This window comes from Canis lupus, chromosome 2 (genome assembly GCF_048164855.1).
Source record: "Canis lupus baileyi chromosome 2, mCanLup2.hap1, whole genome shotgun sequence".
Lineage (NCBI taxonomy): Eukaryota > Metazoa > Chordata > Mammalia > Carnivora > Canidae > Canis > Canis lupus.
In genome coordinates, this window is record NC_132839.1 from 73071997 (window position 1) to 73098538 (window position 26542).

The 26542-nt window shown below is 39.7% G+C and overlaps 1 protein-coding gene across 14 annotated transcripts in view; it reads left to right on the forward strand.

Moving 5' to 3' along the window:
• The window catches only part of APBB2 (amyloid beta precursor protein binding family B member 2), a 375292-nt gene that overhangs the window by 81892 nt on the left and 266858 nt on the right, over nucleotides 1-26542 (forward strand). The gene's annotated exons all lie outside the window — the stretch shown is intronic.

The window sequence follows — 26542 nt, forward strand, 5'->3', positions numbered from 1 at the left end:
CCGACCTGTGAAACAGTTTGAGACAAAGCAGATCAGTTTTGATACTCATAACCATACAGCAAAGAGACTACTGTTTGAGATTAAATTATCTTCTAAAATAGATACCAGTGAGGAGCAATTTGGCAATACGTTTCAAAATTTAAAATCACCCGCAATTTCATAAATAGGCTCACTTAAAACTATGCCAAGATATTTGTATAAGGTACTTTATAGCATGTTTGTATAGAATGATGTGTGCTAATTTGAAATTATCTTATATATATAAATATATAATATAGTATACATATATATACACACACATTATCTTTTTCTCTAAAAAGATATGAATGTTAATACACTGGCAAGTTTTTATTTTTCCTTACTTTTCTGTATTTGAGTTTTGTAACCATGTTCATTTATTCCTTTTCTTTCCTTTTAAAAAAGAATCAGGAGCTAACTGAGCAGTATGATCGTGGACTGTTTTCCTCATGTTGTTTGAATGTAGTTCATAAAACCCTACTAAGTGTTTTTTAAAACACTAAATTTTTCTCTAATATTCATTTGTTAGACTTTCTTACTCTCTTTGCGTGCAGAGGAAGGGGGTGATCTTTGTGGGAAGAGTGGTAAAGTATGTGCTAAGCCAGCAAACATTCCCTTGAAGGCTTATTAGTTAAAACATTGAGTTGAGCAAGAGAAAGGTAAAAGATATTTACCAAATGTGATTTGAAGGACAAAGAATCCCATCTTACTGGAGTGTGTCTGAAAGTGTACCTTTATGCTCAGTTTGTTTGCTTTAGATATGGGCTTTGGACTGAACTGTATTTACTTTTCAGACCACAAGGCTGGAGGTGGTCATGAAAGTCTCTCAGATCTGATTGCTAATCAGGAAAGCTGTTTGCTAAGAAAGGCCCGCCTGCTTGGAGTAGAAGTCATGACTGATGCACAGATTAAAGCCAGTGTGCTTTTTAAATGTCTTTGGACTTCCGTGTCTAAATTGTGCTTTTCTCTTAATTAAAACCCCTAGACACAGGCCATAGGTCAAAGGAGATGACTCCCCTATAGTCTTACAATAACAATTACTGCTTAAGTTTTCTTTCTTTCTTTTTTTAAGTTAGGTAGTTAGTTAGTTAGTTAGTTTATTTATTTATTTATTTATTTATTTATTTATTTATTTATGAGAGGGAGAGCATGAGCGGGGGTGGGGGGTGGCAGAGGGAAAGGGAGAAGCAGACTCCCCATTGAGTAGGATCCCAGGATCATGACCTGAGCTGAAGGCAGATGCTTAACCAAATGAGCCACCCAGGCACCCCAGTTACTGCTTATGTTTTCAATTCTTGATCAGCTTGTCTGAAAACAGTTTGCTGAAATTTAATAATAATTAGGAAGATGACAATTATTATTATTATTTTTTTTTTAGAATGTAGGCAGTAGTGTTCTGGAGAATAAGCTCATGGTAATACCCCTTATCTATATGTATTTCAGTCTCTAATACTTGATGTTTCAGTTGAAAAAATCAACAAAGCCATGTATTTTTTCTAGGTTCAGAAGAATTTTAATAATTTCTTTTTTCCTAAAATGGTTTGATGAATAGCTCATCAGAATCAGTATTATTTATTTTCACCTTGTCTTCCTTTCTTTCTATATAGTTTATGTATAGATATTTGACCCTTTTCTGCTAAGTCATGTCAGAAAATCTAATCCCCATGTTCAAAGTACTTGGACCATATGTAGGAACTCTAATCTATTAGGGAGATTTAGGAGAGTGGCCAAAAATCCATCTATATGTCTCTATTTGTATAGGTATATGGTGTATATGTATGCAGCTAACTATGTTGATAATATCAAAAAGTCTGAAACAATACCATTGACACTGGATATTATGAAAGAGAAAAACTGGTATTACCTTCAGTAAATACTTAGTTCCCACAAGAACCTGATAGTTTAAGAACTCATGATCACCAGTGTCTAATATGGGGATTACAAACTCAGATACCTACCAGGACCTGAGAGAAAAGTAAACAAGTGAACTGGAGCATAAGGGAGTGAGGGGAAGGGCACAGTTACCACGTGGCTGGCTATTCAAGAATAAGAGTCTAGTGTTGCCTGACTTTCCACTATTTCAAAAGAAGGCAGAAATTTGGTTTTTAGGTGACTGCTACCAATTTTTAAGTATTGAAAATACATTTATAATAATTAAAATGTAGTCTTTCATTCTTCGCTATGTTGTTCTTTTCAGCAAGTATTATAATTGCTTTCTCTATAGTAGGTAGCATGGCACTGAAAAGTCTATGGCATGCCTCTTGCTTTCTGGGGATGCACAGTCTGGGCTGGGCCAGCATGATGTGGAAGATTTGGTACAAGTGGTAAAGGTCACAGGAACCCTGAGCGGGTGGTAAGTCAGTATGAGCTAGATCATCTTGGGAAGACTTTGAAAAGGAGGTGGTATCTGCAGTGAACCTCTGAGGGCCTGGGTCTTAAGATTGAGGGCGATGGAGAGCCAAGGCGGAGTGATGGGAAGGTGTCTGAGGCCTTGGGCAGGCAGAGGGCACTTGATGAGGAGGGCTTCGGAGCAGGTCTCGGCTCTGGAGAGAGACCCACGGGGAGCAAGTGATGCTGTGATGGGAGGGTGTTCCGAACACCAGCCCTGCTTTGTAGGATAAAGAGAGAGAGAGGGAGAAGGGGGAAGCATTGAGGACAGGGACAACAAATTCCAAATGTTCCCAGCCATCTGGGAATGAGGAGAGGGTCTGGTTTGGGACTTAGTTATTATCAGTGAAAAGGGAGAAATGTAGACATATTTTCCAGTCCACCAGGAAACCTTCTTGACTTGACCTTCAGAACATATCCATTGTTGCCACCTTGACCCAAGCCACCATTCTGTCTTGTCTGGATTATTCCAGAGACCTCCTAGCTGCTTCCTTCATTCCAGCTTTGCCTCTTTATACTCTGTTCTCAAAATAGTGATACTGTTAACAATCATTGTCACACCGTGGTACTCCTCTGCTCAAAACTTCTTTGTCCTCACAGTAAAAAATGAAGTCTTCATGATTACTTGGAAGGGTCCATATGATGCCCCCTCCTCTCCTCTCTGATCTCATCTGCCCACATCCTCCCCCAAGCTAACTTCCTTCCAGCTACTCTAGTTGTTGAATGCATTGGACTTATTTCTGCCTCAGGGCCTTTACATCTGCTGTGTTTTCTTCCTGTGTGCCTTTCTCCAGATATTCACATGGCATACTTCCTCTCTTAATTAGATCTTTGCTCAAAGGTAACCCTCTCCCTGAAAGCTACTCTATTGATCCTAATTGATGCATTGACAGTTACAAACTCTTTTGCCCTCCTCTCCAACTCCCTCTTCTTTATTCTTTTCCTATAGAATTTAAACCTTTCAAATATACTACGGACTTTACTTATGTTTTAAGTTATCTCTCTCTCCTCATGATAATATACATTTCAAGAGGGATTGATGTAAACATGAATTTATAAATACAAATTCTAAAAGGCAGGGATTTTTCTTTGTTTGTTTCTGTGACTGATACATCCCCATCATCTGGAATAGTGCTTGATAAATATTTGTTGCATGAATGATTAAGTGGTTTCCAAAAGACACACAATGTCTACTATGTGTCAGTCACTGAGAATTAAGAAAAAAAAACAAAAAGACACAGCCCTGCCCTCAGAGTACATGGTCGAGTGGGGAAACAGCCAGGAAAACAGTGTATTGACTGATTTACAGTATGTCCCAAGTTCTGTGCCAACACAAAGGTGAGTAGACCACTGTTTCTGCATTATAGGTTCTGTCTTCTAGAGCGGATATCGTGTTAGTTGAGAAGAAAAATGACCAGGATTGTGGTGGAGGGAATGGAGATGCCAGAAGAGATGAGGGAGGGAATCCAGGCATGGGGTTAATGAATTTGGCAAATGACGAGTGACAGGGAGCATGGGGAGGAAGAAGGGTCCTCTGATTCATGGCTGGGGCTTGTGGGTGGATGGTGATGATGTTATCTGTATTAAGAGAGGCAGGTGGAGGAAACAGGGTTAGAAATAGCCATTAGAGGCCCCAGACGGGATGTGAAGGAGAATGAAAAATATGAAATAGCTCATGAGTTTTGTCTTTGGGAAGCAAGGAGGCTGGAGGTCCCAGTGCCCCAGTCAGAGATGTTGGGAAGGGAAAGATGTTTGTAGGACAGTAGAGGAAGTGATGTGAGTTCCACGAGGGCAGGGATTTTGTTTGTTTAATTATTTGGGGTTAGTTTCTTTATTTCTGAGTTTGAGGAATACTTAATTTATATGAGCATTTTTTTTTTAAAGCTAATTAAGTAGAGCTCTTTTACCAGAGTAATTTTGGCAATACCATCTAGAGGTAGAAAAATATCACATATTCAGAACATACATATATAGACATACATAAACATACAGGTAAATGCAAACAGAAATCTTACACTTAGTAGTTTACAAAAGAACAACCAAATCCAAATTGTTTCAGGGAGATGGAATAAGTTAGCGTTAACCCAGTCGGTTAAAACTTTTTTATTCCTTTTTAAAATTAGTTTCAGAGATAGAATGTGTAGTGATTCATCATTTGCATATAACACCCAGTTCTTATTACATCCAGTGCCCTCCTTAATGCCCATCACCCAGTTACCCCATCCCACCACCCACCTCCCTTCCATTGACCCTCAGTTTGTTTCCTAGAGTTCAACATCTCTATGGTTTGCATCCCTCTCATTTTTTCATCTTATCTAACATTTTTCCTTCTCTTCCTCTATGTTCATCTGTTTTGTTTCTTAAATTCCACATATGAGTGAAATCATATGGTATTTGTCTTTCTCTGACTTATTTTGCTCAGCGTAATACCCTTCTAATACCCTTCAGTTCCTTCTAGGTCATTGCAAATGGCAAGATTTCATTCTTTTTGATGGTTGAATAGTATTCCATTGTGTATATACATGTGTGTGTGTTTATACAAAAACAATATCATGTATATGTTTATTTTTAAAAGATTTTTTATTTATTCATGAGAGACACAGAGATTTTTTTAAAAAAGATTTTATTTATTTATTCACATGTATATGATTTTAAACTCAATTTAAGCCTCCTAACAATTTATGGCCTTATAGTTACTTCTGTCCTACAAGTTTGACTACATTAAGTCACACACACACACACACACACACACACACACACACCCCACATCTTCTTTATCCATTTATAAAGACATCTGGGTTCTTTCCATATTTTAGCTATTGTGGACATTGCTGCTATAAACATCAGGGTGCATGTATCTCTTTGGAATTAGTATTTTTGTATTCTTTGGGTGAACATCTAGTAGTGCAATTGCTAGGTCATAGGGTAGCTCTATTTTTAACTTTTTGAAGAACCTCTATACTATTTTCTTGAGTGGCTGTACCAACTTGCACTCCCACCAACAGTGTAAGAGGGTTCCTCCTTCTCCACATCCTTGCCAACATCTGTTGTTTCCTGAGTTAATTTTAGCCATTCTGACAGGTGTGAGGTGGTATGGATTTTGTTTATTTAATAATCTGTCTCCAGCACCTAGCATGTGGCCTGCTACATAGTACAATCTCAGTAAATGTTTATGGTATTAATAAGTTAACATAGTCAAACTTGTAGGACAAAAGTAACTATAAGGCCATAAATTGTTAGGAGGCTTAAACTGAGTTTAAAATCGTATACATGATATTGTTTTTGGTATTTCTTTTAAAAAGGACTTTGGTGATCTTTAGATACAGGACTTTACAATATTACATGTAGCTGATGATATTCCTGGCTATGCACCTGGTTTGAATAGAAGTCTTGATCTCAGTGTTATATTTTAAACCCATTTTGATATCAGGAGCCGGCAGTACAGATTAACACAGCAATAGGTAATCCTTCATGCAAAGACGTGAATGCCTGTGGGAAAAGGCACACGTGAAATGAGTGAAAATGTATTTTTTTTTACACTTGCCTTTCATTATGATGAATGTCAAGTAAATGTCCTGATTTTTCCATGTTTGGATCTTTGTTGCAGTGCAAATTGCTTATAAAATGTGGACTGGCAGCTGGTGCTTAGAAATCTTCTGGATATGCCCCTACCCCCACTTTATGATTAGATTTGGTATATAATGAATTGTTTCATAAAGGCATTAAAAATGACACATTGCTCTTTTGATAATCAAAATCAGAATGGTGTTGGGACATTGTCGAATGTAATATTCTTTCCTTAAGAAATGTAGTTAATTAAAAAAAAAAGAATTATCTGTCTATTAAGTCTACCTCTGGCACTGGTAAGAACCCACAGAAATAGAGCTTTGCCATGGCAGTTGTTCTGGTAGAGTAAAGGGCTGAATGGCATTCTCTTAAAATTATTTTTCTTTAATTTAAAAAATTTAAAAAAATTTTTAAAGATTTTATTTATTGGGGTCCCTGGGTGGCGCAGCGGTTTGGTGCCTGCCTTTGGCCCAGGGCGCGATCCCGGAGACCCGGGATCGAATCCCACGTCGGGCTCCTGGTGCATGGAGCCTGCTTCTCCCTCTGCCTGTGTCTTTGCCTCTCTCTCTCTATCTCTGTGACTATCATAAATAAATAAAAATATAAAAAAAAGATTTTAAAAGATTTTATTTATTTATAAATGAGAGACATAGGCAGAGGGAGAAGCAGACTCCCTGTGGGGAGCCTAATGTAGGACTCCATCCCAGGATCCAGGATCACGACCTGAGCCAAAGGCAGATGCACAACCACTAAGCCACCCAGGTGCCCCGCTCTCTGAAAATTCTTATGTTGAAGTCCTAACCCTTAGTATCTTAGAATGTGACTGTGTATTTGGAGATAGGATCTTTAAAGAGGCAATTAAATTAAAATGAGGTCATTTAAGTGGACCTTAACCAATATTACTGGTATCCTTGTAAGATGAGGAAATTTGGACTCATGTAGACAGTAGAAAGGCCATGTGAAGACACAGTTAGAATGCAACAACATCTATAAGCCAAGGAGAGAGGCCTCAGAAAAAAACAACTTTGCCAAACCTTGATATTGACAGCATCTTGGACTTAAAAATCTCCATGTGTAGGCCACACAGCCTGTGGTAGTTGGTTATGGTAGCCCTAGCAAACTAACACAAGCAGAAGCCAAGGCTGTTCAAGGAGACTTCGTCTCCCACCTAATGTTAGCCTCCCAGTCTCCCTGGATGTTTGGAAGAGGGTGATATAGTGGTGCCCTGGGTATTCCCAAAAGAATGTCTGTTTGAATGCTCTCTGGCTTCCAGGCAAAGACAGTGGTGATTCCTTGGCATATTCATTCATTTCTGACCATTTTTGTTTGAAGCTGCATGCCTTGTCAGCATTTTCATCTCCCTCAGAAACTGAATTAAGAGTGTGAGATGAAGCAGAGGCACTTCTCTTACAGCTTTCTGTGATATGATGTATCAGCTTTCATTTATTGGATAGAACCCGGTTCAGCAGAATGGAGGCAGCATAGGAGACGGGATGGCTTTGTGGATGGCTGTCTCTGGTGTGAATTGGACCATGTATGTGAGATGCTGGCGTTTCAATCCATGTCCTCGTTCTCAGGAGACTGGGAACACGCAGCTTGGAATTTTACTAAAGCCTAATTTAATCCCTGGTTTTCACGGTCAGTTTGTAGGCTGCGTTACTTATGGAATTGGAAAACAAACTCTTCAAGAAGCAGAGCACTAGAGGTCTTTCAATGAATCTTAGAATTTTTCATTTCACATTTCAGTAGATCTGTTTTCAAACTGGGCAGGGCAGACAGAGTCTGTAATTAATTAGGTGATAATGAGTTTGGACTGGTTTTGTTCCATGTCTCCTAAGCTTGGAGAACATAAAGGGTGTTAATGTTGAGAACTTTCCTTTTGAATACTTTCTTGTTCAGGTTTCTGGGACACCCGACATCAGGATATGCAAAACATTCAAGCACCTGAGGTGAAGTGTTCTGTTCTCTACTATGTATCTAGGATCAGACAGACATGTTTGATGTTAAAATTACTTCTCTTTCCTATGTTTGATCGACCCTTCTAAGTTATAGTATGAAGAGTGCTTCTTCAAATTCCTTATTTTCATATATTGCTATTAGATACGAGAGAGAGGAGAGTGTCATGATAATTGAGTGAAATTTAAAATCTTCTGCTTCAAGTCATGAAATAACATGTTTTCACCTTTATCTCTTTAAAAAATTTTTATTTAAAATTTTTTTTCTCGGGGATCCCTGGGTGGCTCAGCGGTTTAGCGCCTGCCTTTGGCCCAGGGTGCGATCCTGGAGTACTGGGATCGAGTCCCATGTTGGGCTCCCGGTATGGAGCCTGCTTCTCCCTCTGCCTGTGTCTCTGCCTCTCTCTCTCTCTCTCTCTTTCTCTCTGTCTATCATGAATAAATAAAATCTTTAAAAGAAAAAAAATTTTTTTCTCTTTAAAAATTTTTAATTGACTGTGTTTATGTGTGTCTTTCCTTTTTTTTCTTTTTAAGTTTTCATTCCAGTTAGTTACCATACAGTGTCTCCTAGTTGAAATAACATGTTTTAGCCATGCCATCTTCCATCCTGGCCTTTTCAGCAAATTTGTGGCTTGTGGGGATAGATGACCCTAGATTCTAGCAGCACCTGCAATCCAAATAGTTCTCATTCCAGGGCCCACACAATAGGGTGTGTTTGAAAGTATTTGAAAGCAAAGTGTAAGGAACACGTATACTTAATCATAAAACTTTATGTGAAATCTGCCTTGCCCCAAAGTCTGGGAAACCACCCTCTTCATTTTATTTTAAGATTTTGGGGGATCCCTGGGTGGCTCAGTGGTTTAGTGCCTGCCTTTGGCCCAGGGTGTGACCCTGGAGATCCGGGATCGAGTCCTGCATCAGGCTCCCTGCATGGAGCCTGCTTCTCCCTCTGCCTCTCTCTCTCTCTCTCTCATAAATAAATAAATAAAATCTTAATAACAAAAGATTTTGTTACAGTTCCCCTTGCTGTAAAGGAAGAAGCTGGATGCGATTTCTTCATGAGGATGGAAAATGAAAATACTTAATTGTGGAAAAATGCTAACAAAGCTTGTGTTTAAAGATAACCAAAATCTAGGTAGGAAAACAGACCTAGAAGAGTGAATTAGTAATGTTTACTCCCCCAAAAAGCTTTATCCATCTTACCACTCTAAGAAATGTGGTTGTTCTATGCTTAATTAATTGTAGAATATCCAGCAGATTCATGGATCAGAATGTATTTTATCTGTAGAAGAAATCCATCCTTAGGAATGACTTAAATCAGGGGTCCAAACTACAGCTCAGAGGCCAGATCCAGCCTCCTGCCTGTTTTTATATGGCTCATGAGGCTTAGAATACTTTTCATATGTTTAAATGGAAAAAAAATTAAAAGAAGACTATTTTTTGATAGCTGAAAATTGTACAAAATTCATCTCTCAGTGTCTATAAATAAAGGGTTATTAGAACACAGCTATCTGTATTCATTTATGTATTGTGTCGCTATCATGCTGTGGCAGCAGAATTGAGTAGTTGTGACAGAGATTCTGTGGCCTGCAAAGTATAAGTTATTTACTGTCTGCTTCTTTATAGAAAATCTTTGCTGTCCTGGTTTAAACAATTGTTTAAATTTATTCATATTTTGGTGTTGTTTACTGTGATTTTTTTAAGATTTTATTTATTTATTCATGAGAGACACACATACACAGAGAGAGAGAGAGACACACACAGAGAGAGAGAGAGAGGCAGAGACACAGGCAGAGGGAGAAGCAGGCTCCATGCAGGGAGCCTGACGTGGAACTCAATCCCGGGTCCCCAGGACCACACCCTGGGCTGAAGGTGGCGCTAAACCGCTGAGCCACCAGGCTGCCCTTTACTGTGGGTTTTGATGTGCAGTGTGGAAAACCTCATTAGGATGGCAGATTATTCCATAAACTCATCTTTTTAATTTATGCAGAATCCCTTTGGGGTCCCATCTCCGAAAGATGGCCACTAATCGTCTTACTGCATTCAGGAAGAAAGCCGACTGGTAGCTTAAAAAATGTTTTCCTGGCCAAATCACTCATTTGGTCAATGTGCATTTAGTGAGCACTGACTGTATGTCACCCACTTTCGAGGCAGTCAGCGTGAGCGGTAATCCTAACAGACAGGGCCTGTCTCTCTGGGACCATGTGTTCTCATAGGAGGAGATGGACCATAAACACATAAATATGTAATGTATCAGGATAATAAGCACAGTGAAGACCAGTCAAAGGGAGAGAGAGAGAGAGAGGCAAGAGAGGGCTGCTTGAGAGGTGGCGATGGGCCCTCTGGGGTAGTTCCAGGTGAGCAGGAATCAGTGACATGCAGCGACGTGAAGACCCAGGAGGTGGCATTCTAGGTGGAGGCAACTGCAAGGGCAAAGGCCCTCGGGTAGGAAAGGACTTGGCATGTTCAAGAAACAGTAAAGCTGCCCTCTGGGCAGAAGCAGAGCAAACAAAGGAAAGGGTGATGCAGAGGCGAAGCAAAAAAAAAATAATATGGGGGTGGAGTGAGAGGTTACTAAGGGTGCTCCAGGGCAGAATGAGGACTTAAAAATATTCAATTCCAAGCGAGATGACAGGGTTTTGAGCAGAGATCTGACTTGATCTGACTTATGTTTTTAAAAGGATCACAAGTGGGACCATCTCAAACTAAAAAGCTGCACAGCAAAGAAAACCATCCACAAAATGAAAAGGCCACCTACTGAATGGGAGAAAATATTTGCAAATCATGTGTCTGATGAAAAAGTTAATATCCAAAATATATAAAGAACTCCTATAACTCAATAGCCAAAAATCAAACAATCCAATTAAAAAATGGGCAGAGGAACTGAATAGATGGTTTCCCAAAGAGGGCACACAGATGGCCAATAGGTACATGAAAAGATGCTCAACATCACGGATCAGGGAAATGCAAATCAAAAGCACAATGAGATATCCCACCTGTTAGGATGACTTTTATCAAAAGACAAGGGATAATAAATGCTGGCAAGGGAGTAAAGATAACTCTTTGTGCATTGTTTGTGGGAATTGGTACAGCCACTATGGACAACAGTATGGAGGTTCCTCAAAAAATTAAACATAGAAATACTACCCTATCATCCAGCAGTGTTACCTCTGGCTATTTATCTAAAGAAAAGCAGGATCTCGAAATACATGCACTGCCATGTTGATTGTGGTCATTGATGGGTGAATGGAGAAAAAAGATGCAGTCTCTGTATATACAATGGAATATTAGCCACGAGAAAGAAGGAAATCCTGTCATTTACAACAACATGAATACACCTTGAGGGCATGACGGATGCTAAATGAAGTTGAGTCAGACAGAGAAAGACATAGACCATGTAGTATCACTCATATGGAATCTGTTTTTTTTTTTTTTTAGAAAAGTCAAACTTGGGATCCCTGGGTGGCGCAGCGGTTTAGCGCCTGCCTTTGGCCCAGGGCGCGATCCTGGAGACCCGGGATCGAATCCCACGTCGGGCTCCCGGTGCATGGAGCCTGCTTCTCCCTCTGCCTGTGTCTCTGCCTCTCTCTCTCTCACTGTGTGCCTATCATAAATAAAAAATAAAAAAATAAAAAATAAAAAAAAAAGAAAAGAAAAGTCAAACTCAGAAACAGTCGGTGAAAAAGTGGTTGCTGAGGGTGGGGAATAGATAGGGAGAGGTTGGTGAAAGGGTACAAACTTGCAGCTATCAGGTGAATAAAGTATGAAAATTGAATGTAAAATATGGGGACTGTAGTTGATAATACTGTACTATATAATTGAAATTTGCTAAGAGAGGAAGACTGAAATGTTCTCACCAAAAAAACGGGGTAGGGGGTGTTAAAATATGTGAGAGATGGAATCTGATTAACTAGATGGGGAAATTCTTTCACAAGAATACTCATACCAAATAGCATGATGTACACTTTCAATATCTTACAATTCAAGGTGTCAGTTATATCTCAATAAGGCTGAAAAAAGGGATCACTTAAACTATAAGGATATTTATGTGGTTTATTGCTCATGATGCAATATGGGGATTAAAAATAACATGTCAGTATAGAAGCCAAAACAATTTGCTATAAAAGATCCTGAAATATAGTAGGGTGCCTCTTCTCTGACATCATCGACGTAAGGCTGTTATAAAAGTGGGGTCAAGGGACACCTGGGTGGCTCCGTCCGTTAAGTGTCTGCCTTCGGCTCAGGTCATGATCCCAGGGTCTTGGGATCAAGCTCTGCATCAGGCTCCCTGCTCCATGGGGAGTCTGCTTCTCCCTCTCCCTCTGCCTGCCACTCCCCCCACTTGTGCTTATGCACACATTCTCTCTCTGTTAAATAAATAATAAGAATTTTTAAAAAATAAATAAAAGTTGGATCAAAACAGTAGTAATTACAGGGCATTATCTTGTTAGGTGAGTATTCAAAGGTTTTAGGCCTCCATATCAACCTAGGTCCCATCAGGAAACAGATGGCACATTCAAATTGAAGGTTGGGCCGGGTATTGGGGAAATACAAGGATAGTGTAGTGCCCTGGGGGTAGTAGCTGCCAAACTCTTCCCAGTCGGGGCCTGAGGGGGATGGAGGGAGAATTCTAAGGAACAGCTCTGTGTAGTGGGCCACCTGACAGGACCTATGACTTGAAGGGACCCTACAGGGAGGGAATCATTCTTCCTTCTGCTCTCCGGTGGGTGCTGACACTCCTGTGGGAACCTTTCCACTGGGCAAAGCCAACCAGGAGCCAGAGGGTAAGGGAGGCTGTTAGTAAGTAGATCAATGTCCTGGAGCAAAGAACAGACTGGAAAACAAAGGAAAGAGAGATGCCTGGGTAGCTCAGTGGTTGAGCATCTGCCTTTGGTTCTGTTCGTGATCCCAGGTCCAGGGATCAAGTCCTGCGTCAGACTCCCTACGAGGAACCTGCTTCTTCCTCTGCCTACGTTTCTGTCCCTCTCTCTGTGTCTCTCATGAATAAATAAATAAAATCTTAAAAAAAAAAAAAAGGAAGGAGTGGAATCTTAGGTTTTAGGAGATACTTAAGATATTTTTTATGAGTTCCAGCTCTCTCTTGCTTGCTCTCCTCCACCCTAATGCTGTCCAGACCCACCACAGATGAGCACATGCAGACGTGTATACACAAACGTACACACTCATACCCTCAGATCCCCTCTGGTATTTTGTGATCACTTTTCTGGGAGGGCAGAGAAACAGTTCATTAACTGAAGTCTGAGGACATTTCTAACTATTTCTGTGGTGTTTGGGTGTACAGCATATGCCATTGGATATACAGGGAAAGGTTTGGATAACTCTGTACGTCCCATCTTTCATTCCTGATTAAAAAAAAACTCAAAGCACATGTGTTACTGATGGGAGAATTAAACATTTTATTTTTTTTTAAGTCTCTTTTATAGTTGGACACAGAAGGAAAAATACCAAGGCAGAAATTTAAAACCCTGGTGAGCTATATTCAATTTTGGTTATTCTGGTTAAAAACAAACAAAGCAAGCATTGACTTTTAGCCTCTTTGATCCAGATGGTTTTAGTTTTCCACCATTGGACATATGAAAACTTTGAAGACACAGAAGTACCATTCAGTAAACTGCTTCTTTCAGCAACTTCTGTGATGTCCTGGCGTACTAGAAGCCTGGGTTTCCTTTCAGGCAGGGGCAGTTAACTCTGAGTTAACTGACCTCTGTGCAAGGTCAGACGCTTTTTATTTATATCAAGGAGGATAGAAGAATTTTTTAAATGATTTGATCTTTTAAAAATATTTGACTTTTCATTTGATTTAGGTTCTGAGAATCAAGGGTTCTCACAAAGTGGTCAATATGGCCAACAAGTCTATAGGAAGAAAAATATGCACAAGCCAATTTTAGGTGTTATTTTCTCTAGCAGCATTCCTGTAAGAGGAGCTCAAGCTATATGGATGGTAAAATGAATTTTCCTCTCTCCCTTTTCTGGAATCTGGATGAAAACTGAGACTGGTGGCACATTCCTGAATGTTCTTGGCCCCAAATTGGAGGCCTAGCTGAGGACTCGTGGGGGAAACAAAATTCTATTTTCTGTTTATGGGTATCAGCCATGTTGTGAAACATAAATGTAATTTATTTTGCCTTAAGGTCAAGGAAAAAAAGTCCTCTTGAACTTCCCATTAGTTTTCGAGAACCAGAACAGCATATGTTTTTGTTTCATGGCTTTTGCCCATGGGTAAGCTTTGCAGCCGAGAATCATTCGTGTGGTCATGGGCCACTGGTTTTGGGGAACCGCCACTGTGTGAGGCATTGTGTTAACATTTAGGGGTGGTAAGCATGAGTGAGGCACTGCCCTAGTCCTGAGTTGGTTTGTATAATTCTGCTGGAAGATTGGATGCATGAACAGATACATGACCTGCAGAGAAAGAGAGACTGCCTCCAGGTTGAGGGGAGTACTGTGCAAAATTACAAGGCAGAAGAGGTCCTGTCTTTCTGGTTGGAGAGAGCAAAACATAGCTGGCACTGAGCCAGGCCTTGAAGGATCCTGAGTAGAACAGATCCACAGACGTGCATGTGAAGGAGTTCTGACTTCAATTATAAGCTTCAATTTTCCATCTAGAAAATGGTGATATCTTCACTGCCCATATTGCAGTACTTTTATGAGACTGGGCATTTATAAAATGCACTACAAACAGTAAAATACTCTCAATGTTATTACTTAGCATTTATGTTAAATATGTACATCTGTGATGCTCTTCTGAGGTTCTCCAGGAGTATGATCTCACAAAGAGTTACTGTTACTCATGGCGAGTTATTAGGCTGGCTCTACTTAGGAAGGTCATTATGTGTGGGAGTCTAGCAAACCTCATAAATGGAGTGAAGAGAGTCAGCTATTATAGTGGGGAGAGGTCCCTGCACAGAGAAGGGCCGAGTTCCCGTTCGGAGGGAAGAACCATGCATGGTGTGGTTGATATGTCACTGTGGAGATGCCTGAAGTTCTGGGTTTGAGTTCTGATTTTTTTAAGAAAATAAGTACCAATGCTTTTTTTTTTTTTTTAATTTTTTTGAACTCCTGGAGTCTTTCTGAAACCTTAAGAACTTTGAACTGACTTAGAGAAGTAGGAGATGTGGTAAATTTCTTCCTGGGAATGATTAAAATGTCATGAATTAAGCTGCAGAACTTGGAGCCTGCAACATGTTAGGGTTGTATGAGGGGAGGGTTATAAATGTATGGGATTTGGTTTAAACAGCATATGCCACACATTCAGTCAGAGATTCTAGTTCCACTTCAATCCCCGAATAGGCCCCATGCATGTGTTCAGCACTACCCCTTTTGCTAAAGAAGACTGGACCACTCTTTGGAATTGGTGTAAGAGGTAGTTTATGAGGCAATCAAGAACAGCAACCTCATAGTCATTGTCTTTTTTCCTTAAAACAGACTTTATTTTTTTTAGAACATCTTTAGTTTTTTTTAATAAATTTATTTTTTATTGGTGTTCAATTTACCAGCATACGGAATAACACCCAGTGCTCATCCCGTCAGGTGCCCCCTCAGTGCCCGTCACCCATTCACCCCCACCCCCCGCCCTCCTCCCCTTCCACTACCCCTAGTTCGTTTCTCAGAGTTAGCAGTCTTTATGTTCTGTCTCCCTTTCTGATATTTCCCACACATTTCTTCTCCCTTCCCTTATATTCCCTTTCACTATTATTTATATTCCCCAAATGAATGAGACCATATACTGTTTGTCCTTCTCCAATTGACTTACTTCACTCAGCATAATACCCTCCAGTTCCATCCACATTGAAGCAAATGGTGAAGCAAACCCATCTTCTTTATCCATTCATCTTTCGATGGACACCGAGGCTCCTTCCACAGTTTGGCTATTGTGGACATTGCTGCTATAAACATCGGGGTGCAGGTGTCCTGGCGTCTCAGAACATCTTTAGATTTACAGAAAAATTGAGAAGATAGTTACCCAGTTCTGTACCCTCTCACCCCATTTCCCCATTACTAACATCTTATGTTAATATGGTGCATTTGTTAAAAGGAATCAACGAATAGTGATGAAACCAAAGCCCATAGTTTGTTCAGATTTTCATAGTTTTTACCTGGACCACAAAGTGTCCTGTTTTACCGACTGCTTTATCGCATCACATAGAGCTGTTGTTTCTGACAGTAGTGGCTCTCTACTAGTTTTGTCTGTTGAGTGAATACACAAATAAGATGCTCTGCTTGCCCTTAAGTTGTTAGAGTTTAGGAGGGAAGGATCCAGCCCCTGTGCACCTGACACGCATCTTAGTATTTGAGAGTTTGGCGGCAGATAGGGCTACATTTGGATGAATCCTGGCACTGCCATTTACTACGCTTGTGACCCGACAAGTCACCCAGCCTCTCAAAGCCTGTTTTCTCACCTGTGAGAAGAGGATGATAGCACTTCCTGCCTCAGGGGGTAGGAATAAAATGAGTAAATGGAAGAATGCATGTGACAGTGGGTAGAGCAGGGCCTCACACATGGAGAGCTGTCGGTAAATGTCAGCTTCAAGTTTTACCATGCAGGATGGACTGTGCTAAGTGTGATGAAGAGTCAGCAAAGGATGATGTGGAGTGGGGGACGTGGGTAGGAACATTTTCCTGGGGAAGGCAGCATTTGAGATTGACCTAAAAGGTTGGAGTCTGCTCTAACCAGAGGCACACTGACTGGTGAGAGAAAAATGCCAGGTTGAGAAAATAGAATACACAAAGGTTCAGAGAGTGGGAAGGCTTGAGGAAATGTCTTCTGTTGGAAAGAAAATTATTTACTTGTAGATGGACCGACGTGTAGGGTGGTAGGACAATAATAGGACAAAGGAGATAAAACTGTAAGATCATAAATATTTTTGACTGATATAAATTTAAACTTTTAAAAGTTTTCAAGTATAGAAAAATGCAGAATGAATGCCACAATGAACATCCATTGAACTTCCATCTAATTTTAAGAATTACTAACATTCTTCCCTATGCACTTTATCTGTATACAGTTTTATAGGTTATCTTTTGCTGAACAATTTAAAAATAAATTCTAGATATCATGACATTTTACCCCAAAGTACTTTAGTATGCATCTCCCAAGAAATAAGGAAACTGCCTTACAGAATATCAGTAAATCAGTCTAAGCCCAGTAGATTCAGGTGTCCACCCATCAAGATGATGACTTTGATGTTAGTTTTGAAATCTCAAATGATCACATTTTTAAATAACATGGCACCTGCCTGCTTGCCTTGAGTAGACCATCGCTAGTCATGGGATTCAATAGAGATAACAGTGACACAATGATTTCGGTTGAGCGCAGCGTCGAAACTTCCAGATGTGAAAAGACATCCTGAGTGATTCTGTGTAGACACTCAGGAGTGATTTTTGTTTCCATTGTCTAGATAAGCCTTTTGGGCACTCGGTTCCAATCCCTGTGGGTGATTTCACAGTGAGTTTCACAATATTTCTTGAAGGCAAAAAGTCAGTAGGCCCATGGGTGGAACTGTGGTACGAGCACCTGATGCTGGCCCTGGGAAAGCCTTGCTGGGAAGCTGGAAGCGAGCTGGAAAGGAGAGGCCGAACCTCGTGAGCGCTACTCTCACCACGGGGTGCTTGGCCTCCTTCTTTGGTTCTGGCTCACCCCCAGGCACAGACACCGAAGTGTCTGGAATTGCTGCAGGGGCTGGGGTGGGTGTGCAAAATGCATCCCCGCCACTGGTGGACTTCTGTGACTCACAAAATCCAACCTGGCAAGCACGGAAACTCCTTTGAAAGAGAAGGAGATGCGTGTCAGGGGAAGTTTTCCTCCAAAGGGACACCCCTCTCACTACCTTTTCCTCATGACATCGCCTTGTTACCCTGTGGAAGTGGGGGTCCTCTGGGGATCATTTTTTTCCGCCTCGCTTGCAGGTGCACAGGGAGTGCTAGTCGAATTGATTCCATTTATCCTTGTAGTGGATACCAGCTCACCGCCCCTCTTCTGGGAGAACCGCGCTTCCACCTCTGTTTGGACTTTCCTGCTGTTCCATTGACCCACTTGGAAGAGATTCAGTACCTAGTGCCTGCTGGTTTTCCCTTCTGGCCTTAATTTGGTTTGCCTTTCATTGTCTTCCAACTGAATGGATTCCTTCTCTTTCTTTTAAGGGAGAGGAACCTGAGAAAAACAATGCTGCTGGTGGCGACTGTTTGTTAAGGATAATGGCCATTTTATGTTAATCTAAGTGTTAAAATGCGTAGATGGGGAATTGCTAAATTCACCAACCTGTTCTCTCCCAGCCCGAGTCCTTTTACGTATATTTGTTGCTTAAATGACTACGTAGCCAGGCAGAGTGGAAATGTCCAAATATACAGTTTTTCAGTGCAATTGTATATATAGTATTTAACATTTCATTTCCATCAGCAAGAATCATGATAAAATTCTTGGAAATTATAGAAAAGTGGAAAGGAGAAATCCAGAGATAACTAGCATTAACACTCTGTGAATTTATGTCTCGCTATTTTAATCTACGTGCTACATGTCTCTAAATGGGCAGGCGTTCACTATAACTGTCTAGAACTTTTTGCTACTGGATGTGTGGACCGTAGATTCAGCGTCATCGACATCTCTTGGGAGCTTATTAAGGCAGAATCTTGGGCTCTACCCCAGACATACTGAATCATAATTTGTATTGAATGATGTTATATATACATTAAAATGTGGAAGGCTCTAGAACCCGGTATACCCAGGTATACTGCAATGGTTCTGGCTCAAAGAGCCAAGACCTGTGCTTTCCGTTCTTCTCCGTCTATCACACTTTCCTAAAAGAATTTTCCTCAGTATGTGAGAAAGCTAAAAATGAGGTCAATTCTTTCTTTCTTTCTTTCTTTCTTTTTTTCTTTCTTTCTCTCTTTCTTTCTTTCTTTCTTTCTTTCTTTCTTTCTTTCTTTCTTTCTTTCTTTTCTTTCTTCTTCTTTCTTCTTTCTTCTTTTTCTTCTTTCTTCTTCCTTTCTTCTTTCTTCTTTCTTCTTTTCTTTCTTTTTTTAAGTAAGGCGTAGCAACCCTGTCGGGAAACCTAACTGTCTCACACATAAACATTTCATTCAGTGAACATTCGTGAAATGCCTTCTGTGTTCTGGGCACACATGTAACAGTCCTAGTCCTGCATTAAGGCTTACATATCCTGTAGCAGAAGCATACAGAGGGCAAGGATCGAGTGGTTGGTTCTGCAGGGGTGGAAGTCACTAAGAAAAATGGTCTCTGAGCTGAGCTTGAAATATAAATCCGTGAACATGAGTTATGAGTATTGCCAGCCTCTAGAGAGAGCACAAAGGTGGATGAAATGGGTCCTTTCCTTCAAAGATCATATGCTTGATTTAAGGCCGGGAGATGGTGTTTAAAGTTGTAACTAACAATATGAAGCCACTTGGTCTTAGGATAAAAGTTCAAGACCAAGTCTTGAATGTCAGCTGTACAACTCTGTGAGCTTGGACAAATTGTCTCATCTGAACATTTCTTTCTTTCTTTCTTTCTTTCTTTCTTTCTTTCTTTCTTTCTTTCTTTCTTTCTTTCTTTCTTTTCTTTCTTTCTTTCTTTCTTTCTTCTTTCCTATCTTTCTTTCCTATCTTTCTTTCTTTACTTTCTTTCAGATTTTATTTATTTGAGAGAAAGAAACAGAAATAGCTAGAGAGGGAGAGAGGGAGAGAGAGAGAGAGAGAGAGAGAGAGAGAGAGAGAGAGAGAGAAGCAGGCTCCCTGCTGAGCAGAGAGCCCGATGTGGGTCTCCATCCCAGGACCCCGGGGTTGTGACCTGAGCTGAAGGCAGACACTTGGCTGACTGAGCCACCCAGGTGCCCCTGAACATCCATTTCTTCTGTAAAGTCGGGATAAAGGAATATTTAACAGACTTATAGTGATTTTTAAAGTGAGATAACATAGCAAAGCACTTACCTTCAGTGGGCGTAGAATTGATGCTGTGTAACAAAGACATTTAAAAAGTGCCAAGTAAGCACCATCTACAGAAATATTGAGAAAGAACATAGGAAAGAGAGGCCATTTGCCTAGAATATGAGAGACCGTGGCTACCATGGCTTGAGGATGTGAACAAGCAAAAAGTAAGAGTGGGTGTGAAGGATGGGCCACGGGACCCAAAGTGAAAGATGAAGCTGTAATTTTGAGCCTGGATAGAAGGGTCATAGACATGAGGGATCAAGTTTGGCGGGGAAAATTCTCTTTCAAACCCATTAAACTTGAGGCAGCTGCTGAGAGCTGTGGTTCTGGGATGCCTATTGCTAATTTTCATCCATTGTCATCCTCTTCCTTGTGTTTCATTTTCAATCTTCTTCCTCCCAACCAGTGACCATTAAATAATTGCTACAGAAGAGAAATGAACTGGGAAAAAGGTTTTTGAAAGATAGTGTCCTTTTCCTTTCAACCATGAGCTCCTTTATGGTCTGTCTTTAAACAGAATAGATACAGCCCACAAGTCATCATGGTTACTAGTTTTATAGGTCACTGCTAGTCTGCCATATAAAATGCTAACATTTTGCCATATTTGCTATATCTCTGTTTTCTGTGTCTGTCTGCCTGGCTACACATGCACACACTTTAAATAATTTTTATTGAACCATTTGAGTTGGTTGTAGAGATCTTGACCTTTTCGTTCTAAACACTTTAACATGTGTCTACCAAGTACAAGAATACTCTTCCACATAACCCATTATACTATTATCACCAAGAAATATTATCTAATACATGGATAATGTATGAATACTTATTTAACTTTCCCCAGTCATTTCACTAATGTCTTTTATAACTATTCCTTTCCTCATCTAAGAATCATCAGCAGTCATTCATTGAGTTTTATATCTTTAGTTTCCTTTAATTTAGAGCAGTCACTCTGTGTTTTTTTTTCTTTTTAATCATTCATGGCACTGATATCTTAGAAGATTTCAAGACAGTTGTCTAATGGAAAGTACCACAATCTGGATTTGTTTGATTGTTCCTTTATGATTAGATAGATATAGGTTAAGCATTTTGGCAAACATATGACACAGTGATTGTAGAGACACATGACATTTAATTGTCCCATAATTGATTATGCTAATCATCACTTGGGTAAAATAGTCTGCCAGAATTATCCATTATAAAGATACCTTTTCCCCTAGGTAAGTGATAAGTAATCTGTGGAGTGATACTCTGAGACTGTATGAGTATCCTGATCCACAAAACCCCTTCCCTAATGGTTTTAGCATCCATTAATGATCCTTGACTGAATCAATTATTGCCTGGGTGGTTGCGAAGTGGGATTTTCTATTTCTGCTATTCCTTTGGTGTTTTATTAGCTGGCATTCTTCATAAAGAAGAGCTTCCTGCTATCCCCTATTTCATGAATGCCTCTGGATTTATGGTTCCTTTTTTAATTCAATATATTCTAATTCATCTGTATCGTTCTTTTTTTGTTGTTGTTCAAACTGTCCCACATTTGGCCAGTGAAAGTCCCTTTGAGGTAGCTCCTGTGTCCTTTTGTCATGTCTGCGTTAATATTCGGGCATTTCCTTAGTCTCTAGCATAATAAGATGTTCTAGGCAATTTTGTGCTATCCTTACCCCAGGCCTAGACCCAACTATTTCTGGAATGTACTAAGGTATTTAGAAGCCAAGATTTGGGTGCTCAAGCTTTGCTTTAAAAATGCACATGGATCTACAGAAAGTTAAACATCAACAGTCTTTTGTTTAAGCTCTCCCATCCTCTACTTTCTGCTAAAATATTCCGATGGAGCCACTGGTTGTTTAGAAGTTGGAAGGAAAGAACCAGTTGAGAGGAGGAGGCCATCAAAAGTGAAGGTCTTCTGGTGCAGTAAGGTGGAAAGGGAAGTGAGATGGTACCAAAGACCAATTTAAATTGTGTTGGAATTCTGCCCAGGGAGTGACTAGAGAGCCCCCAGGAAATAATTCCTGCTTGTTTTCCAAGTAGACTCTGAAAATTGGTTGCCCTTTTTTTTTATATCTGATAATGGTAAGAGAGTATATTCCCCTGAGCTATACATGTGCTAATTCTTAGAGCAATTTAAGAAATATAGTTTCCATTCTGGGAGTTCTAAGTGCTCTATTATTTTCAGGGTCAGCATGTGGTATATATAGATGGATGTATATTTCAGCATGGCCTCTAAAAATTAAAATTAATATTTTTTATTTTGGATACTCGCAATTGAATATAATATCTGACTTTACATACTGATTATAATATCTGGTTGCAAATTATTGGATGTGCGTATGTGCAGCATCTTAGGCAGCAACTTGTGAGACTCAGAAGCCAAGGATTTCAGTTATTTTTTAAAATAATCAGCATGAATTTAATAAGATGATAGAGCCTCTGAGAGGTATCTTGAATCAACTGATTTTTTTTTGGAACTCAGTACGTCCTCTGTGATCTCTTTTTATACATAATCGCATAATTTAGATGTTCTTTTGCCTTTTCTATTCTTTAAAACAAAACAGTAAGGCAGTAGCTTTTGTTTCTGTTTGACAGGGAACCTGTGAAAATGCTTAAAAATCTAAAAGCAAATTTAAAACATAAAGGTTGGGCAGCCCCGGTGGCGCAGCGGTTTGGCGCTGCCTGCAGCCTGGGGTGTGATCCTGGAGACCCGGGATCGAGTTCCACATCGAGTTCCACATCGAGTTCCATGTGGAGCCTGCTTCTCCCTCTGCCTCTCTTTCTCTGCGTCTATGACTAAATAAATAAATCTTTAAAAAAAAAAAAGTCATTAAAAAAATAAAAAATAAAAAAAAATAAAACATAAAGGTTTTGTTTTTGTTTGTTTTTTATCAAAGTCAGCATTTTTGGAGGGGGGGGGGAACCAAACAAAAATACAAAGACTACTACATGTATACTTTGTCCAGCAGGAATATAGTTTTTATTCCAACCTGTACACGGAATATTACAGATACTTTGTAATTTAATGAAATAAAAGCACACATCCACACTCACTGACTTTTAATTCTCAGTATGTTCTTGACAATGGAGAGTCCTCTTGAAGCAACTGCTCTTCCTAGTTCCTGGGTGTGCCACACACTAGGAAAGTTAAACTGAAAATGGAAGGGAACACATTATTTAAATGTGCTGCTAGCCAAGCACAGCTGAATGAACTTAGATGTGTGGTGGCCACATTGTCCCAGATTGTCCTCTGAGTCCTGAGTACCTTCACCATTCAGTTCTTTTGTGATGTCAGTGTATGAGATCAAACTAAGTGCATTCATGACTAAGGAGTCCCCATTTTTGGCAAATGGACAATTTTCAAAGTCAAGTTTTGGTGTCATTGGGTAGATTTTAATATAACTGAATTATTTTGGAAGTCATAAAGATCAGCCTCTGTCTCTTCTTACATTCTATTTAAAACTCACCAACTGGAGTGTTTATTCCTACTCCCAAATCCATTGCCCCTTGTATTTCTTTAATCTTGATCTTGTTGAAAGGCGCTTTATCCAGAACACAATTTCTTCTTTCAGAATGAAATTTCATTCAGGCATTAAGACAGCTTGTATACAATTATATATTAAAAACCATCTTCTTTCATCTGGATTTTACTAAATCCATGACAGTTTTAGCCAGCAAAAGCAAATTTGTATTTTGGCCTCTGTAATGGTTTTATATACTTTGAATGTCTCTATTGGGACTGTGTTTGCCTTGAGTTGTGAGATAGAAAATACTTTGAAGGATTCAGTCATGAGACCGGATCTGTTAATGCTTTTGAAGGGAGCTGCTGGTGTCCTTGTTCTTGTGCTGGCCTCATTGGCTGGATTCACATGTGAATTTAAAGTGGGGATAAAAGGCTTTTTTCATCAGATGCCTTAGTTCTATTTTTATTAAGCATATTGTTATTTGGGGTTTTAAGATTTTATTTATTTATTTGAGAGAGAGACAGAATGCAAGCAGGGGGAGAGGTAGGAGAAGAAGGAGATTCAGACTCCTCACTGAGCGCAAAGCAGGCTCAATCCCAGGACCCCAGGATCATGACAGGAGCTGAAGGCAGATGCTTTTTGGACAGAGCCACCAAGGCACCTCCTAGCATATTGTTATTTGTAATTGTAAAAGCAGATAAGGTTATTGTGAGAAATTTGGGTACACAAGAAAATGCAAAGAAACTAAAAATCATTTTGCTCTAATTTCATTATCTCTAATTAGCATCTATATAAATGTTGACTTCCCCCTCTTTTTTCTAGTTATAGATACTTTTAAACAAAATTGGGACTCGACTGAACATACTATTTTATAGTCTGCGTTGCCAATGAACACTACTTAAAAACATTTTCCCATTTTTTAAAATGATTTACAGATAATAGAAAAAACTGTTTACCCATTGTTGGGATATTTATATTTTTTAAATTGCTTAAAATAACATTACTTATCATAGGAAAACTTCCTTGTACATACACATACATACTTTTTATGTATATCTTAGACTTTTCGAAGGATAAATTCAGAGTCTTTTTTCAATTTACTGGTTTCAAGGCATAAAAACTTATTCAGTTCAGTTTGTCATTTCCAGTAATTACATTTAAGTCCTCCTGCCTGCCAGGATCTATCTCTATAACCCCATCATCTTGATCTGTACAGAATGGTGTGATAGCACCTTATTTATCTAACACCATTAGGGAACTTCTCATGAATAAAGTTTTCACGTACTTCAAACTGACCCTTATGTGTCTATAGTTGATCATTATAAACATTGTGAATAAGAATCTTTCTAAAATTGTATTACAATTTAACATAATGAAATCTAATCTTTAATATAATGAAAAGATTAAAAAATCACAATTTACCCCCCTTCTGGTTCAAATCACAACCATCTTTTTTTTTTTTTTTAATTTTATTTATTTATTCATGAGAAACACACACAGAGAGGGGCAGAGACACAGGCAGAGGGAGAAGCAGGCTCCATGCAGGGAGCCTGATGTAGGACTCAGTCCCGGGTCTCCAGCATCTGGACGCCCTGGGCCGAAGGCAGGCGCTAAACCGCTGGGCCACCCAGGGATCCCCCACAAGCATCTTTATAAACAATAGTTACCATATAGGCAGTTCTGCTAAAATGCACGACAGGTGTTTCTAAAAACCACCATGCTATGCAAAATAATGCAGTAAAACCCATAGCACTGATGGGAAAAATCCGATCAGGGTACAACACTCAAAAATCTTTATCAGTGACACATTAAAAAAATAGGAGAGGACCTGAATAAAAATTGTAGCACAGTTTTACACATACTAGGTGGTTAAAATAAATAAATTATACAATCAGCATGATACTTTACCTTGACAAAATCCTGGTGGCATCTTCAGACAGGCCCTTCGAAAGGTTGCAGGTGGTTAGTTATTTGAGGTGATAAAAGGAGGTTTCCCTAAAATCAGAAGGGAAGTTGGGGCACCCGATGTGAATGGGTGTGGCTCATAACACTGGTGGAAACTAGGATCGCTTGTAGGTGTTGGAGGCACGGGCTTTGGGTGTTCTGGGTATCTCTATGCAGCTGCGTCCTGCCTGGGTGCAATCTTCTGCTATTACCTAGGGTTTCCTGCGATGACATCATGCATAAACAAATGTGAAATTCAAGTTATGCTCAAATTGTTCCCTCACATAGCAAACTTGGAACAAACACAAACATTATAGCAGAACTGAGCATACTGAGTGTAAGACAGTGATGTCGAGGCATATTCTCCTTCTCTATCCCCAATAGAATTACTATGTGTGAAACACTTACGAGAAGAATCCAGCATACGAGTGAGCACTGTGTGAGTGTTGGCAGGAACAGTGACGATACTAATAATGAATGATGCCTATCGATGTTTGTGGGATTCTGGTTTTCAGTTATGGCCTGTCTCCTGTAGCAGTGCTTCCTGCCTCCTTCTCATTGACTCTCTTGTGGCTTTTAAATGAGTTTATAGTGTTTAGAATCACATCTAGCCTAAAGCCTAGAATGGGAAAAGCGGGAGGGTGGGGCCTGTGCTGACTTTCAGTTAGGCTTACCTGTGGCCCCTGTTTTACCTACTCAAACTTTTAGGAGTTATTACCTATGTACTCATTTGTGAGATTGTTGGGGAAGAAGCGTCTGTTTCAAAAGAGCATATCATCATACAGAATTTTCAGATTTTCTCTTTGATGAGGGAAAAAGCAACTCACTTCTCATTGCCACCTGCAGAAGTGTACTGTGCTTAAATGAATCCATGAGAAGGGTGTTTACAAGTTGTTGACGATTTTCTTTAGGTTGTTACTGTTCATTTCTGTTTACAACTGTTTCTGTGCTTGTGAGATGAGCTCATCTTTGGAAGGTGGAACAGACAAGTGTGACTTCAGGAGACCTTCCCTCCCAAGTCACAGTATAATTAGAAGCCCAGATCCTCCCTCAGTTATTTTTTTTATGACTTCCCGAGAAGGACATTTTTACCGTGAATGGTTGCCAAGAAGCCTTGCCGGATCCTCCTTTCGTGATTTTAATAAGACGACAGATCAAAATACCATCTTGATTTAGCAGGCCTTGTTCATATTGTTCTGAAAGAAAAGCAGCTAACATAGCTCATCATTTAGATATTCCAATGAAATCTGTATTGTAATTACGTAGAGAGACTGAATACCA